This window comes from Syngnathoides biaculeatus, chromosome 13 (genome assembly GCF_019802595.1).
Source record: "Syngnathoides biaculeatus isolate LvHL_M chromosome 13, ASM1980259v1, whole genome shotgun sequence".
Taxonomy (NCBI): domain Eukaryota; kingdom Metazoa; phylum Chordata; class Actinopteri; order Syngnathiformes; family Syngnathidae; genus Syngnathoides; species Syngnathoides biaculeatus.
Window position 1 is genome coordinate 7,912,046 of NC_084652.1, and position 16,229 is coordinate 7,928,274.

The 16,229-nt window shown below is 39.3% G+C and overlaps 1 long non-coding RNA gene across 1 annotated transcript in view; it reads right to left on the bottom strand.

Annotated features, from left to right (window-relative positions):
- Positions 1 to 96: 96 nt before the first annotated feature.
- The window catches only part of LOC133511072 (uncharacterized), a 30,606-nt gene continuing 14,473 nt past the window's right edge, over positions 97 to 16,229 (bottom strand). The window contains exons 3-4 of the long non-coding RNA XR_009797783.1: positions 10,476 to 10,643; positions 97 to 3,300 (exon numbers count right to left, since the gene is read on the bottom strand). This is a non-coding gene — a long non-coding RNA (uncharacterized LOC133511072). The remainder of the gene's footprint in view (positions 3,301 to 10,475; positions 10,644 to 16,229) is intronic.

Genomic DNA, 16,229 nt, shown 5'->3' on the forward strand with positions numbered 1-16,229 from the left:
AAACTCAAGAATAAGAAGAAACAAAAATATTACATTTAGATAATGCAAAATACTGAAAATCAGGGAAAAAAAACAAAAAATAGAAAAATGTATAAAAAAATACACAATATTGAAAAAGCTCTAAATTGAAAAAAATATATAAACAAAATATTTTTAAAAAGAACAATACCTGTCAATAATATAAAATGGAGCTGTTGGAATACAATCCAAAAATGGGAAAAACACCCAAAAAGTAAAAAAATAAAAATTAAAAAAAAAACATTTGAAAGTTAAAAAAATGCAACAATATCAGAAAATAATGGAAAATATTAGATTCCTTGAAAATGAACTGCAAAATTACACACTTTTTTGCATAAAACAAATTTTGGAGAAAAATGCAGAAATATCAAAAATATGCAAACAAGACAAAGATATTCTAAAATTGAAAAACATTCTACAAAAATATTTAAGATACCACAAAATAAAAAATCTAATTAAAAATTGGAAAAAATAAAAAATATTGTAATACAGTGTAAAAATATTTTGAGAAAAACACCCCATAAGTTAAAAAAAAAGAAAAAATATTTGAAAGTTACAAAATATGACTAAAAATGCAACAATATCAGAAAATAATATATTAGATTCCTTAAAAAACAATAATATTAGAAAATATTATAAAGACGTGCAAAATAAAACAAGAAAAAATATAAACATTTAACGAAAATACACTAAAAAGACAAAGATATTCTAAAATTAAAAAAGTCTACAAATATATTTTAAAATATACAAAATCTAATTGAAAACTGGAAAAGTACAGCACAACAAAAAATAAAAAAATATTTCAAAAATAAAGAAAATAAATAAATACTGCAACACACTATCTGCCAAATACTAAAATATTACACATCTTAAAAAGTTCTAAAACAAGGCTAAATACAAAAAGAACAAAAGAGAAAAAATACATGACAAAAATAAAAACAAATCAAAACCATTGATCTTCACAACGATGGAAGATTTAGACTTGAGTCTTCAATGAAGCCAATGCGCATCTTTTGGAAATGTGTGGCGGTGAACTTCTTTTTACACTTGCGTGTGAGCCTTTCAAACAGAAACAGATGGACTGCCTTTCCATTTTTTTTTTCCGATGGGAAAGTTTTGTATCTTGTCGTCATTCCCTGCCACAAATTAATGTGTTTCGTATGTACGTGTTTGCGGCTCCGATTAGAAGCTTGGAAGTACACGCGCACACCAACACGAACGCACGGAGGGTTGAAACTTTGCTTCATGTGCCTCGCAGAATCCCGTCGCGGATCGTTGGAATGTGCCAAAGGATGACAAAATGAGAGGAGAAAAAGCCGCTTTTACGCGACACCCGAAAGACGGCGGGTGAGGTCGCGCGGTTCGTGGGCGTCCTCGCAAATGGCCGCTCCGAGAGCGTGAGGCGAGTGTCGGGCGACGGCTCCGACAGGCGCTTCCCGCACTCGCCGACTTGTTTGGAAAGCCTGTGAAGTGTCGGGCTTCGGGGGGGCCGCTGTCACGTTTGACCTCGGACTAACCTTTTCTTCCACGGCCCCAATTAAAACACCATCAACGGACCTTCTGCTGGCAAATTTAAACATTACCGTGTCGGATTTGGGCCGGCTGGAACATTTTCAACCCTTGTGAAAATGCTTCAATAGTAATAAATAATACAGTGAAGTGCCCCCCCCCCCCCCCTATGATACAGATCGTATCGCGATATAGCACTAGCATATTGCAATAGCGATAATCACTATATCGGAAGAAAAAGATGATACAACGTGAAAAAAAATTTCCCCCTCTGATACCAAAACTGTCTAAATGCAGCCGTTGTGCAATTGTTGATATTTTGGAAAACTGTAATACAATATTGGAGCAACAATTTTACGATATCAACAGTATCATGATACAGCATTTTTGACATCAACAGTATCACGACACAGCAATCGAGAGATTAGAGGAAAAACTTGCTACCGTATCATTGCAATTTGTAATGGTTTTCCAACACTGATAGTATCGTGATAGTGATAATTGATACATTGAAAGAAAAAGTTTCAATATTGGAAAAACAACACAATATCACTTAGTGAAAATATGCTGGCAGTGTTAAGGTGAGTGTAATTGTTTCATCAATAGACAGTATCGTGATACAGTTTTTCCTGATAATATCGACATTATCACCATACAGCAATCGCGCATCAATCAACAGGTTAGAGGAAAAACTTGCTACCATATCATTGCAATTTCTAATGGTTTTCCAACACTGTTAGCATTGTCATACAGTGATAATTGATATATTGAAAGAAAAAGTTTCAATATCAGAAAAAAACACATCACTGTGAAAATATGATGATAATATAATATCTGTTTCAATAATGTCGACAGTATCGTGATACAGCTTTTCCGATAATATCAACAGTATCATGGAACAGCGATCACGCATCAATCAAGAAACCAGAGGAAAAACTTACCATATTACTGCAATTTTTAATGTTTTTCTGATACTGATAGTATCGTGACAATTGATATATTGAAAGAAAAAGTTTCAATATCGAGAAAAAAAAAATACCATATTGTGAAAATATGCTGATGATGCTTATAGCTGTTTCAACAATATCAACAGTTTTGTGATAGTGATAAATGATATTCAATACTCTTGTGACATTTTTCAGCATTACAGAAAGTATCATGGTACATCGGTAATCAATATTGTTTGACCAAAATTATGATCCCAGACCACATATTGCCTAACTCTGGATACACTAAGGGAGTAATACAGTATGTTACATTTGAGGGAGGGACTACTATTTGGGGAAATCCGCTAGCTTTATTTAAGACGCTATTTTGAAATGTTGTGTTTTTCCATCTTCCTGCTTTGATATATTTCATTTCCTGCCCAGCAAAACACACACACACACACACACACATTATTCGTGATGTGAAGATTTTGCACGCATGTGTCACACACTTGGTGTTGTTTTTTTTTTTTTTTTTCTCGCGGCCATCCCCCGCGACGGCTGCGGCGCATTACCGCGCCGAGCCTCCACCAATCCAATTAGCTTCCAAGCTAGCTAGCGCTTCCCCCTCCATCTTGTTTCAATCACTTCCAGATATGCCGCAGAGATCACTCGCATTCTTACATGTGCCACTGAAGGATACGACAAAGACACCGGAGCAGGAAACCGAGCTGAAGTGTGCGTGCGTGTCATTTTCTTGCGATATATTCATTCTCGGCACGGTGGGGCAGCTGGTAAAGCGTTGGACTCAACAGTTCTGAGGTTCTGGGTTCGATCCCGGCCTTGCCTGTGTGGAGATTGCATGTTGTCCAAGTGCCTGGGTGGGTTTTCTCCAGGCACTCCAATTTCCCCCCACATCCCAAAAACATGCAACATTAATTGGACACTCCAAATTGCCCCAAGGTGAGATTGTGAGTGCGGCTGTTGTCCGGCCCATTGACAGCTGCGATAGGCTCCAGCACTCCCCGCGACCCTTGTGAGGATAAGCAACAAAGAAAATGGATGGATGGATGGATATTCATTCTCACCAAATCGTGATAATAGCAGTATTGTTGTTTTCTTCCATATTGGTTAGTGAAGAATTTCTGCACTGTAATTTTATTGATACAGATTATCCTCACATGGATCGTGGTCAGGCACGTGCACAGAGATGTTTGGGGGCAGGTGATCAAGCCCCTTCCCACCTAATGTATTATTGTTTTAAAAGGCAATTATTGTACATTAGTATTATGATATGTGGCACCGTGGTTCAGCTGTAAAGCGTTGGCCTCACAGTTCTGAGGACCCGGGTTCAATCCTGGCCCCGCCTGTGTGGCGTTTGCATGCTCTCCCCATCTCCATGTGGCTTTCCACCCAAAACACGCAACATTATTTGGACACTCTAAATTGCCCCTAGGTGTGATTGTGAGTGCGGCTGTTTGTCTCCATGTGCCTTGTGATTGGCTAACAACCAGTTCAGGGAGTACCCCGCCTCCTGCCCGTTGACAGCTGGGATAGGCTCCAGCACTGCCCGCAACCCTTGTGAGGATAAGCGGCTAAGAAAATGGATGGATGGATAGTATTTTGATACTCCCATTCCTGTATTCTTTTTTATCCTTTCAACTATCTCTGTATCCTGACACGTTCAGGATGGTCGTTTAAATATTCCGATAATACCATATTGCTTGGTGGCCCCCCCGCCCGGTGTGGAGGAAACATTCCTGCTTTCCTCCCCCCCCCCTTTTTTTTTTTTTCCTGAGCTCTGATGTAGTCCAATTAAAAAAAAAAGAAAAATTAAAAAGTGTGCGAGTGTAAGTGGATCCAAAGTGCCGCTTTAAGACATTTCCAGACCGGGCCGCAGCGTCGTGCCAGCGGTCCATTTGATGTGGACCGCGGCTGCCAATTGAAGGATTCCTCTTTTGCGTTTCCGTCCTCCGGATCAAAGCTAATCTAGTTGACTGAGGCCTGCTGTCGCCACGACAACCGAGATCACAGACAGGAAGCTTTACGGAACCCTTGTCATCGACAATGACACCACTCTGCAGCCGCGGACCCTCCGAGAACGAGCCCCCCCAAACCCACCTGTGCCCCCACGCCCCCCACCGCAGTGTTTGTGTGCATGTGGGGGGAATTTAATTCCACAAAGTACACCGACTTCCTGTGTGTGCGTTCTGCTTGACAAGGCATGTGTGTGTGTATGTGGTCCACGTGGAAGGCGCCAAGTTTTTTTTTTTTTTAAGCACATGTTACAAAGTAAAACACAAGGGGGGGAAGTTTTTTTTTTCACTCAGATCTGACTCATCATTATTCTTCAAAATTCATGTTTAAAAATCAGCAAAAAACAAGGCATTAGCAAGTTAGCTAAAGGATGCTATAGCTAACCTGCTAATACTAGCGTGGTTGATGTTTTAGAAGAAATCCACAATAAAGTATTCAGATTTTTATGGATAGGGTGATTGGAAGCCATTCAATAAATCAATTTGGAAAAGAAGCTGAGATTTTATCACGTGATTTTACCGACAATACCAAAAGTATCCTAGTAGTGACTCGTTGTTATTCTTCAAAATTCATTTTTAAAAAATCAACAAATACCAAAGCATTAGCAAGTTAGCGAAAGGATGCTATAGCTAACGTGCAAATACTAGCGTGGTTGCAATCATCAACATTTTAGAAAAAATCCACAGTAATGGATTCAGATTTTTATGTATGCAGTGATTGCAAGCCATTCAATAAATCGATTTGGAAAAGAAGCTGAGATTTTATCACAATATTTTACCAAAAATACCAAAATTATCATAGTAGTGACTTATAATTATTCTTCATAATTCATGTTTAAAAAATCAGCAAATACCAAAGCATTAGCAAGTTAGCTAAAGGATGCTACAGCTAACCAGCTAATACTAGCGTGGTTGCAATCATCGATATTTTCAAAGAAATCAATAATGTATTCATATTTTTAGATATGCGGTGATTGCAAGCCATTCAATAAATCGATTTGGAAAAGACACTAAGATTTTATCACATTTTACCAACAATACCAAAAGTATCATATTAGTGACTCATCATTATTCTTCATAATTCATGTTTAAAAATCAGCAAAAACCAAAGCATTAGCAAGTTAGCTAAAGGATGCTATAGCTAACCTGCTAACACTAGCGTGGTTGCAATCATCGATATTTTAGAAGAAATCAACACTAAAGTATTAATATTTTTAGATATACGATGATTGGAAACCATTCAATTACATCATCACAATATTTTATCAACAATACCAAAAGTATAATAGTAGTGACTCGTCATCATTCTTCATAATTCATGTTTACAAATCAGCAAAAACCAAAGCATTAGCAAGTTAGCTAAAGGATGCTAGAGCTAAACTGCCAATACTAGCGTGGTTGCAATCACCGATATTTTAGAAGAAATCCACAATAATGTATTCATATTTTTAGATATACGGTGATTGCAAGCCATTCAATAAATCCATTTGGAAAAGGAGCTGAGATTTTATCACAATATTTTGCCAACAATACCAAAAGTATCATAGTAGTAACTCCGTGCTAATTCATAGAATGGGGGGAAATATGGTACAGAATTGTCGCAATGTTTATCTAGTAATACTTATACAATACGGAGATAATCAATGTAGCGAAAGTAAAATGTGATACGATTTTGCCACAATATCTCTCCAATTTTATCAGTAGTATCACGATGTAGGAATAATTTATGTCCTGGAAGAAAATAACGTCACAATTGTATCCTAATACATTTTGAATAATACAAGTAGTATAATAATACAGTGATAAACATACAGAAAGAAAAGGGGGATGTAATATCATCGGAATAGCTGTTGGAGAAAATCACAGTACAATATTTTCATACTTGCAATAATTTTTTTCTCCAGTGATGCCGATCATACTGATACTATCACGATACAGCGATAATCGATACACTGGGGGGAAAAAAACCCACAAAGATACAAAAAGTATCAAGAAAATACAGCAACTGTGAGAAAAATGTGATGTAGCATGACATTTTTCAAAAGGATACAGAGATTATGCAACAATACATATTGAGCGACGTGATATTTTTGACACAGGTGCATTACTTCAATGATGTTTATGGGTCATGCCTAACAAGTACAGTCACACGACACGAGGTTGGGAACGCAGCTTCGTGCTGACCTTTGTCAGCAAATATTCCGACCAGGACGGGGGAAAAAAAAAAAAGTCCAATGTCAAAGTCTAATGTCCAAATGTAGAAAACAACATCAAAGGATTAAAAGGGCATGAAAGGAAGATGTTTTAAATAGTTGTTTACCGTCCCAACTTTTCTATTGTTGCTGTCATTGTGTATAATGTGTGTAATTAGCAACGTGACAGTAAAAACATGCTGTCGCTGCGAGTGGGACCGAAATAACAAAATGGATTTTTGTGTGGGTGTGTAAAAATCATTTCAACGTCCTGCGGTGGCCAAGGAGCGGAAAGAAGCCACAGCTCCTTGTAGAAGGAGCAACAATGGATCAGTGCCGCCTTGGAAACGGAGTTCAAGTTAGCTAGCTAGCATGCGCGCGTTTTCATCGACATCCAAGACAATCTCGTCTTCGGATTGAAGACAATTTACCATTTGTCTCGGCAGACGGCGGCCATGCTGAACACGACGTGTGCGTCCTGTTAGGATTTCTGAGCATTCCATGAGTTAATTAATTCAATTACCGTAATTTCCGGCCTATAAACCGCGACTTTTTTCTACACGCTTTCAACCCTGCGGCTTATGCGGTGATACATTTTTTTCTAATGGCCGCAAGGGGGCACTCGAGCAGAAAAGGTAAGAGTGACCAATGGAATATACAGTATGCGCCGAGGAAGTTACTTTTACTAGTGTTTTTTTTTTTAACCGGCCCTGTTAGTGCTGCACTAGCGTTAGCGCTGTGCTAGCGTATACTGGTGTGTCTCGCTGATTTTTAATGGTATGTTGTTTTTTTTTTTTTAATCCAGCCCTGTTACAGCTGTGCTAACATCTTGCTGCTGTGCTACTGCCATGTCTCACTGATTTTTAGCGGTATGTTTTTTTAACTTTTTTTCTGTTAGGACCGCACTAGCGTAAGCGCTGCGCTAATGGGTTTCTGCTGTATTATTGCCGCGTCTCAGTGATTTAGGTATGTTTTTTGTTTTTTTTTAACCAGCTCTGTTAGTGCTGCACTACTGTGTTGGTACTGTGTAGCTGCTGTGGCAGTTTTTTTTTTTTTTTACCAGTATGTTTTTTTTAACCAGCCCTGTTCATGCTACAGTGTTTTTGCTGTGGTAGTGTGTTGCTGCCATGTTACTGGCGTGTCTCAGTGATTTTTACCGGTATATTTTTTTTATACCGCCCCTGTTAGCACTTTGCTAGCATGTTGCTGCTGTGTTACTGCCACGTCTCAGTGATTTTTACCGGTATGTTTTTTTTTAGCCGGTCCTGTTAGCGCTGCGCTAGCATTAGCACCGCGCTAGTGTTAGTGCCGCGCCAGTGTGTTTCTGCTGTGTTACTGCCGCGTCTCCGTGATTTAGGTATGTTTTTCTTTTTTTTACCGGCTCTGTTAGTGCTGTGCTACTGTGTAGCTGCCGCGGCTGTTTTTTTTTTTTTTTTTTTTTTTTAAACCAGTATGTCTTTACCAGCCCTGTTCGCGCTACCGTGTCGTTGCTATGTTAAACTAAGCTATTAAAACTTTGAAAACTTTTTCTGTGTACCGTATTTCTTTGTAAATAGCTCGTGTTTCAATGTGGGCACTTGCGGCTTTTACACAGCTGCGGCTTATTTATGTACCAAAAGGTATTTCCTTTACAAATGTACTGGATGAGGTTTATAATCAGGTGCGCTCTGTAGGGCGGAAATTATGCTGGTCTAATGTACAATGTGCAAAAAACATCCAAAACTATTCAACCTTTGCCAAAGCTGACAAGCAAGTTTTTCAAAGAGCATTTAGTATTCCATTTACTACGATGACATCTTTTCATATACGGCCAATACATTAAAACCAAATAGTCTTTCAGTAACCTAAATTATGCTTAAATTTTTATCAAAGACATTTATGAGTGTACAACAAAGCTAGAATATATGCTTTTCCCCCAAACATTAAACAGACACAAGTATTTAATAAACTTTACATAGATTATGAATTTTCAACAAACACTCGTTGTGTTTCCATAACACGAAGGACAGTTTCATGAAGTAACATAATAATAAACAAGATATACATTTTCATAAACATTGAAACCGAACATCGATTCACGTAAACTACATCCGAGAATGTGTACGGTGCGCTAACACACGTCTTGTCCTCCTTGCATTAAAGTCGTTTTCGGAATGTGGTTTTGGGGACAGACGTGAACATGTGAGTCACCCCCCCACTCCCCCCACCCCGAGGAAAAAACAGTTTCCAGCGCTAGTCGGAATGCTGAAAATGGTGTGACCGAATGCGTGTTTCCATTTCAAAGGCAAGAAGGACGTCGAGGAGACGTCGCCGACGCATCTGTTTCGTATTTCCCGACGTCAGGTTTCCCTCCACTAAACCTTCCGTCCTCCCCGATGACTCCATTGTTTACCTGCTTCTAAAACCCGTTTGTCCCCCTAATCCCCTGCCCTTTTCTCTCCCTCTTTCTCTCTCCCTCTCTTTCTTTTTTTGTGACTTTTTCTCATTTTTCCACAAGGCACAAAGTGGCCTAAGATCATCTGGTTCCTCTTGCGCTTGCGGTCGCAACAGTGAGAAGGCCACATCAAAGCCTGCTGTCAGAGAGCCCGCAGAAGACGGCAACGACGACCGTCAGGATGAAGAAGAAGAAGACGATGAAGAAGGAGGCCAAATGGAGGAGGAGAAAAAGGAGGAGGGGGGAATCTGGGACAAATTCTGGTGCCTCGCGCACACAAATGCGTCTGTGTTGGTGGAAACTGGAAGAAAGGACGACTCCCACGTTCGGCCTTCGCATAAACATCTTCGGAGACAAACTGCCATTTTCGACGGAATGATCTTTGGTGTTTATGAAAATGTGCGCTCGCGTCATTGAAGATGAATTTGTTTTGGATATTTGGGAAAATGTGAGGCTCATCGACGTGTCCGATGGGTGCCAAAAAGCGGGGGGCGTCGGGTGCGGTACGTTGGGCTTGGACAAAAAAAGCGGATGACGTGCCAAAAACATCCACGTCCATTTTCCAAGCCGCATATCCTCACAAGGGTCGCGGGAATGCCGGAGCCTATCCCGGCCTAACAATGGGTGACTACACCCTGAACTGGTCGCCGGGCACGTATCGAAACCATCACTGAACGGGACTCAATACCGCGCTCCCTGCACTATTGTCAACCCAGTGTACCGCTACACCATCCATCCATTTTCTTTGCCGCTTATCCTCACGAGGGCCGTGGGGCGTGCTGGAGCCTATCCCAGTTGTCAACATACACCCTGAACTAATTGGCAGCCAATCGCAGGGCACATGGAGACAAACAACCAATCACACCTAGGGGCAATTTAGAGTGTCCGATTAATGTTGCATGTTTTTGGGATGTGGAAGGAAACCGGAGTGCCCGGAGAAAACCCACGCAGGCACGGGGAGAACATGGAAACTCCACGCAGGCGGAGCCGGGATCAAACCCAGGTACTCAGAACTGTGAGGCCAACGCTATACCAGCTGAGCCACCGTGCTGCCACCACGACACCATTATTCATCCATTTTCCATTTTTCCATTTTCTTCTTCTTCTTTGTATTTCATATTTATGCATGCGTTTACATTGCTACCAACTAATATTTATAGAGCAAAATTCGAACCTTCAACCTTCTGTGAAGCCCTTGAAAAAGACAGACACGAACATTAAGAACAGCGGAAAGAAGATCAAATGTTGTCGGGGGGGGCTGCTGGTATGTTTTGAAATGGGACCTTCGCGCAATTAAGCTGTCCGTCAAGTTCAAGGGGAAAAAAAGGGAGAAGAAGAAGAAGAAGAAGCGTGAGGGTACCTGCCCTTTGTGTTGTGCCGGGACACGTCGGGACGTCTGATGGAAGGCCGCCCGCCGTATTAGTAACAGATGAAAGCTACGACGGGACCAAGGTGGGGTGCAGCCGACGGGGGCGAGATGTTTCGTCACTTCCAAAAGCTGCCAAGAAACGCACAAATGTTTCCCCTCCTGAAAGAATAAACATTTTCAAGATGTTTTTTTTTACAACACGCCTCATTTCCTGATGGAAAACATGCTAGCTCCGAGCTGACGACGCACAACTCTTTGTTCTTTGCCAAATAGTATGTGATCGCCGCTAAGTTGTATTCGGTGTTGAGGCAAACTGCCGCGTTAGACTAAATTGTCTGCGATGTTTACAAAATGTTAGGTCCGTTGATGACAGAGTGGCCTTAGGTGTTTTTGAAAAATAGCGTTTTATATTCGGTGAAGAATAAATTACGTTTAATGTTTAGAAAAACTCGTGTGTTAGGTTCACCCAACTATAAACGGTCTTGGAAATGAGTTTGTAGGTTTACTGAAGAGTACGTAAATTGTCTTAGACCTTTACAATAAAATGCATTATCTGAACAGTCTAGGTGAAAAAATGTCCTCTGTGCACTCCCGTGACCCTTGTGAGGATAAGCGTCTTAGAAAATGGATGTTTGAATTATTACGGACGCGAAAACTAAATTATGATTTGTGTTCTTGGAGGGCAGGATGGGAGTTGTGTGCTCCCTCTTGCGTGTTCCAGTTAAGAGGCAAGCAGCAGCAGCATTTTGAAAGGGAAAGACTGGCTGAATCCAAAGTAAACCATCTGAGACGGGATTAGGGTTTCAAAGTGCTGCTGTGCGGGAAAAAAAGGTTTTCACTTTGCCAACTGCCTGTAGTGGAAAAAGACGGGACTTAAAAAGTGCATTGATTTGGAGATCTAAGTTTAAAAACACAGCCCAACTGAATAATAACCAAAGTTTGAGACAATCGGCTTCACAAAGTGCACCAACAGGCCCAAGTCGACTCAGGGGGTTTTTACCAGGGCCACTGAGACCTAACAACGTCACTTTGGTCCTCCTTTCATTAAAGATGAAAAAATTCAGAGCCATCCGAGTTTCAACGTCTTCAAGACATAATCAAAGCGGTTTTACAGAAAAGAGGTTTTATTAAGTGACATAAATCTGACTATGAGCATCGGAATGGAAGGAAATCTTGCGCTTTCTTAAGATAAAACCTAGGGAAAGAAAATACTAAGAAAAGCAACGGTCCTAAAATTGAACCTTGTGGAACCCCGAAAGAGTGGGACTCACAATTACCTGCACAGATAGTTCATCCACCAGATATTTTCTATCCATCCATCCATTTTATTAGCCACTTATCCTCACAAGGGTCACGCGAGTGCCGGAGCCTATCCCAGCTGACAACCCGCAGGAGGCGGGGTACACCGTGAACTGGTTGCAGGTTGAATCGCAGGGCACATGCAGACAAAAAGTCGCACTCACAATCACACCTAGGGGCAATTTAGAGTGTCCAATTAATGTTGCATGTTTTTGGGATGTGGGAGGAAACGGGGGGAGAACACGCAAACTCCGCACAGGGAGGGCCGGGTTTGAACCCAGGTCCTCAGAACTGTGAGGCCAACACTTTCCCGCTGCTCCACCGTGCCGCCAGACAAATCCTAAATTAATCCAAAAAGTTCTTTAACTGAGACGACTGTACTTTTTCTATGCTAATGAAAAAGTATGTAGGAGGTAGACAAAATTGTGCTGACTGTTTACGAAAACTAGTATGTTTGACTCATAGAGGACTTTTGTGTTGTCTTTGATGTTTCTTTTTCCGGTTGTTTCTATTTTGCGGCATTCGCAATTCCACTCCTGCAAACACAGTTGTAATATTTTTAGTGGTTTTGTATTCAATTCAAAGTGGCTTAAACGGTCTCGAAAATGGAGGTTGTCGTTTTTGCTTCTGTACACATAGCAGGTTTAGCAGTGCGGTTGATCACGTGTTTTATTGGGGGGGTGGGGTTGTTGCAGAACGGCACAGCGTCAGCTCGTGTGTCGGCTTAACGGCGGCAGCAGCCCGACACGGAAGGAGCCGAGGCCGCGAAAACCACAAGAATCCCGACTCTGTCGCCACAGTCCAGTCCGGGGCCTTTTTTAGATGGCTCAAAGAGTTGCGCTGTGTCATGGATTTCTACGAATGTGAAGGACTTTACATCTTCTACTGCATGTCCTTGAAGGCTTTGGAAACGTTTGAGTGTTTAAAGATACAAAAACGGCTGCTCGTTTTTTTCGGCTGCGTCGTTACGGCAAAACGATTCCACGCTAGCTTTGCGGACGCCTCGGAATTGTCTTTGACGTTACAAAATGTAGCTTAGCGTCATTTTGTGTTTTGAGTGGGGAAAGTAGGTTGGCTTCGTCAAAGACTTGATTGAAAACTCGAAATTCTCTTTGAGGTTTACAAAACGATTTCTTAAAGACTCAAAATAGGATTTAAAGACTTAAAATTAGCGAATGTTAGCAAAAAGTACGTCCGCTTAATTGAAAACTTTCCTTTTTACGTTTGCAAAAAAAATTATGCTATTGATGACTGAAAATGGTCTCTGGTTTTAAGAGAAAGTTAAATTTGTTGAAGACTAAATTATGGGATGTTTACGGGGAAGGGTCATTTTTAAAACTTAAAGTATGTTCATATCATTAAAGATTCAAAATTGCTGTTAGTGTTTATCTTTTTAAAAAGTAGGCTCGCATCTTAAAGATTCCTTTGAAAGATTACAAAAAATTATGTGAGCTTAATAGAATTCCAAAGACAAAATTTTCTTTGATCTTTACAAAACGTTTTTTCCAGATGTTTAAAGTTTTTAAAATTGTAGTCGATGTAAACAAAAAAATGATGTGAGCTTTTGTTAAAAAAAAAAAAGTTCAACTTCTACTTTTGTGAAGCTTAGAAGTTGTTTACAAGAGGGATGTTTGCTTTATTTAAAAAAAAAAAAACTTGGTTTTGATGTTTACAATAAGTGATATCAAAAACGTCATTCATCATCATTTTATGTTCCCAAAAAAATGACTGAAAAATCCTCTTTGATGTTTTTGAAAAAGTATTGATAGGTTCATTTAAGAATTTTTCTTGAGTTTTTATTAGAAAATAGTATGCTAACTTTATTGAAGAAAAAGTTATTTTTATGTTTACTAAAAAAATTACCATCATTTCCACAACTTTTTTCACACGCTTTCAAGCCTGCGGTTTACGCGGTGCTAATGCTAGCGCGGTGCTAGCGTTAAACTCTTTTCCGTGTACCGAGGCTTATAACCAGGTGCGCTCTGTAGGCCACGAAATTACGGTACATTAAAATGATTTTGCCTCTTTATGGAACAACGAAAGTTGTCTTTGTTTTATTCCAAAAGTCTGTTTAACTCTTTTTGATCTTGACGAATTCTTCAGCAAAGTCAAAACCCTCCGGATTTGTTTATATACTTGACTTTTTACTTCCCCCAAAAATGACAAAAATGGGGTCACTGATTCCTCCATTTTGTCTCTGACGTTCACTAAATGGAAACAAGCTACTTTTAAGATCCGTCTTTGATGTTTCCAAAACATTGCTTTCATTTGCCACCCCCACACCCCCCACCCCACCCAAAAAAATTGCTGCCCGAGGCGACTTTCCATGTTGGTGTCGTTTATCCAAAAGCAGGATTGGAAAAAAGGCAGATGTATCGTGGAAGACGAAGCCCCCATCCCCCTTTCCCTCCCCCAAAGTGTCATGTTGGTGTATTTTTTTTCCCGGCTTCGGATGCGCCGTCATCCCCGCCCACTTTTCGCCAGGGCCAATCCGTCATGTGACGACAGGCTGGCTCTTTGATGGGGCGAACGCTTTTTTGGCCTTCATCCTTCCTGGATCTCATTTAGCCTCGCCAGATGGCGGCCATGTTGAACTTGGGAAGAAGGAATAAATACGGGGAGGGACGAGGGTCAAAAGCGGCGTGTCATAAAGTCGGCTGCGTGGGATGTTTGCATTTCGTGGGGGAAAAAAAAAAGGATGTTCGTTTCATGAAAGGCTTTAAACTGTCTTTGATGTGTACCAAAACTTAACAACCAGTACTTTGTCTTTGATGTTTACAAAATCGTTAGTCGTTATGTTCGTTAAAGATTCAAAATTCCGAGGTTTACGAAAACGTGTTTGTTCGTTTCAAAATTTGTCAGTATTTATGTTTAAAAAAAAAAAAGTTTTGCGTGACATAGTGTCTTTGATATTTATTTATTCAAACTGTCTTTGGTGTGTACAAAATTATCGTTGACATTTATAAAGTTTAAATAAGTTCAATTCTTTTTTTTTATGTGGAGCTTGAGGACTCAAAGAAAACACAAACACAATAAAATGAGTTTTTTTCAATGTGACATTAAAAGGTTCATTTATGACGCTAAATTGTCAGTAATGTTTGTGAGATTCACTGAAAATAATATTTGTCTTTGATGTGAAACCCTCGCTTAGGTTCGCTGAAAATTATTTGTTTACAAAAGCCCGTAACGGCTTTGGCTGTGGTCTTTCGTGTCTGGCGGGAAAAGGAACAAATGTGCAAACATGAAGCGGTTTACATAACCGCGAGGATGGTTTTACTGTTTTTTATTACTTTTTTTTTTTTTTTAAACAGCTGTGTAACATCATAATGTGGCGAAGGAGTAGCTTTTGTTCAAATGAGACACATAATGGCCTCCAAGTATTATTGTGTAACAAAAGGAGGGTGAGGGAGGGGAAACGCCATGCAAAACAAAATTGCGCCATACAAAATCATTTTCGCTGACATGGTGCACCTCTGGGCTCTGTCCTGGGGCCCAAAGAGGCTTAACCCATGATAGTGACTTAAAAGCTAAGGAAAAAGCAGACTTAATTTACATTGTGAGGAAAACATTTTTTGACCCAAAAATTATTTTACGAGAAATATCATTTGAATAGATTGGTTCTATTTTTGTGGGGAAAAGATGTATTTCTTCTGAAGGTAAAGAAAAACCGCAATTATTTCAAAATAAATATCTATCATGTATTTTTTCAGCATTAATTTATGACATTGAGTAATTTGTGAGATTCATTTCTCAAAATTAAGAATTTACTTTATTAATATTTTTCACATCAAGAAAACAATTGTTTGTAATAACATTAAGTGGAAATTTTAAAATACTTTGAAAAAAAGTATTCTAACAGGAAAAATTAGTGAAAAGTTTAAGTTTAAATTTTTACAAGAATAAAGTTTGATTTTTTTTTTAAGAAACTATTTCATCTGTAAAAAAAAAGTTGGATTTCATACAAATAAATTCTGAATAGATTTTTTATTTTAAAATTTATACATTTTATATTTTTTAAGAATATAGATGAAAATATTTAGTTTCACCAAAATAAAGTTGCAATTTTGCAAGAATTTTAATATATTTTCCTCATCCAATTTATGAGCATAGGTTTAATAACTTGTAACTAGTGGTAATAACTTATAAATGAATGAAGTCATAAATTATCCCCCCAGAAATCTGGTGATTCCTTGCCCAAACCATCCCCACTGGCTATCGAAGTCGTACAGCGGTTAACTTCTTTTTACACTTGCATGACTATTCAAAGCATTGCCAATACAGTTTATGTTGGTTTTCCAATAGCGTCAGTTTGATAGATATTATTATATTACATGATTTGAAAACAAGTTGAGCCAAATATTTACTTTATAAATCCATGCTAGTATTATTTTTTTGGGGGGTGAGGCTTGCAAAACTCTCATTTACTGTAATATAATAAACAGTTGA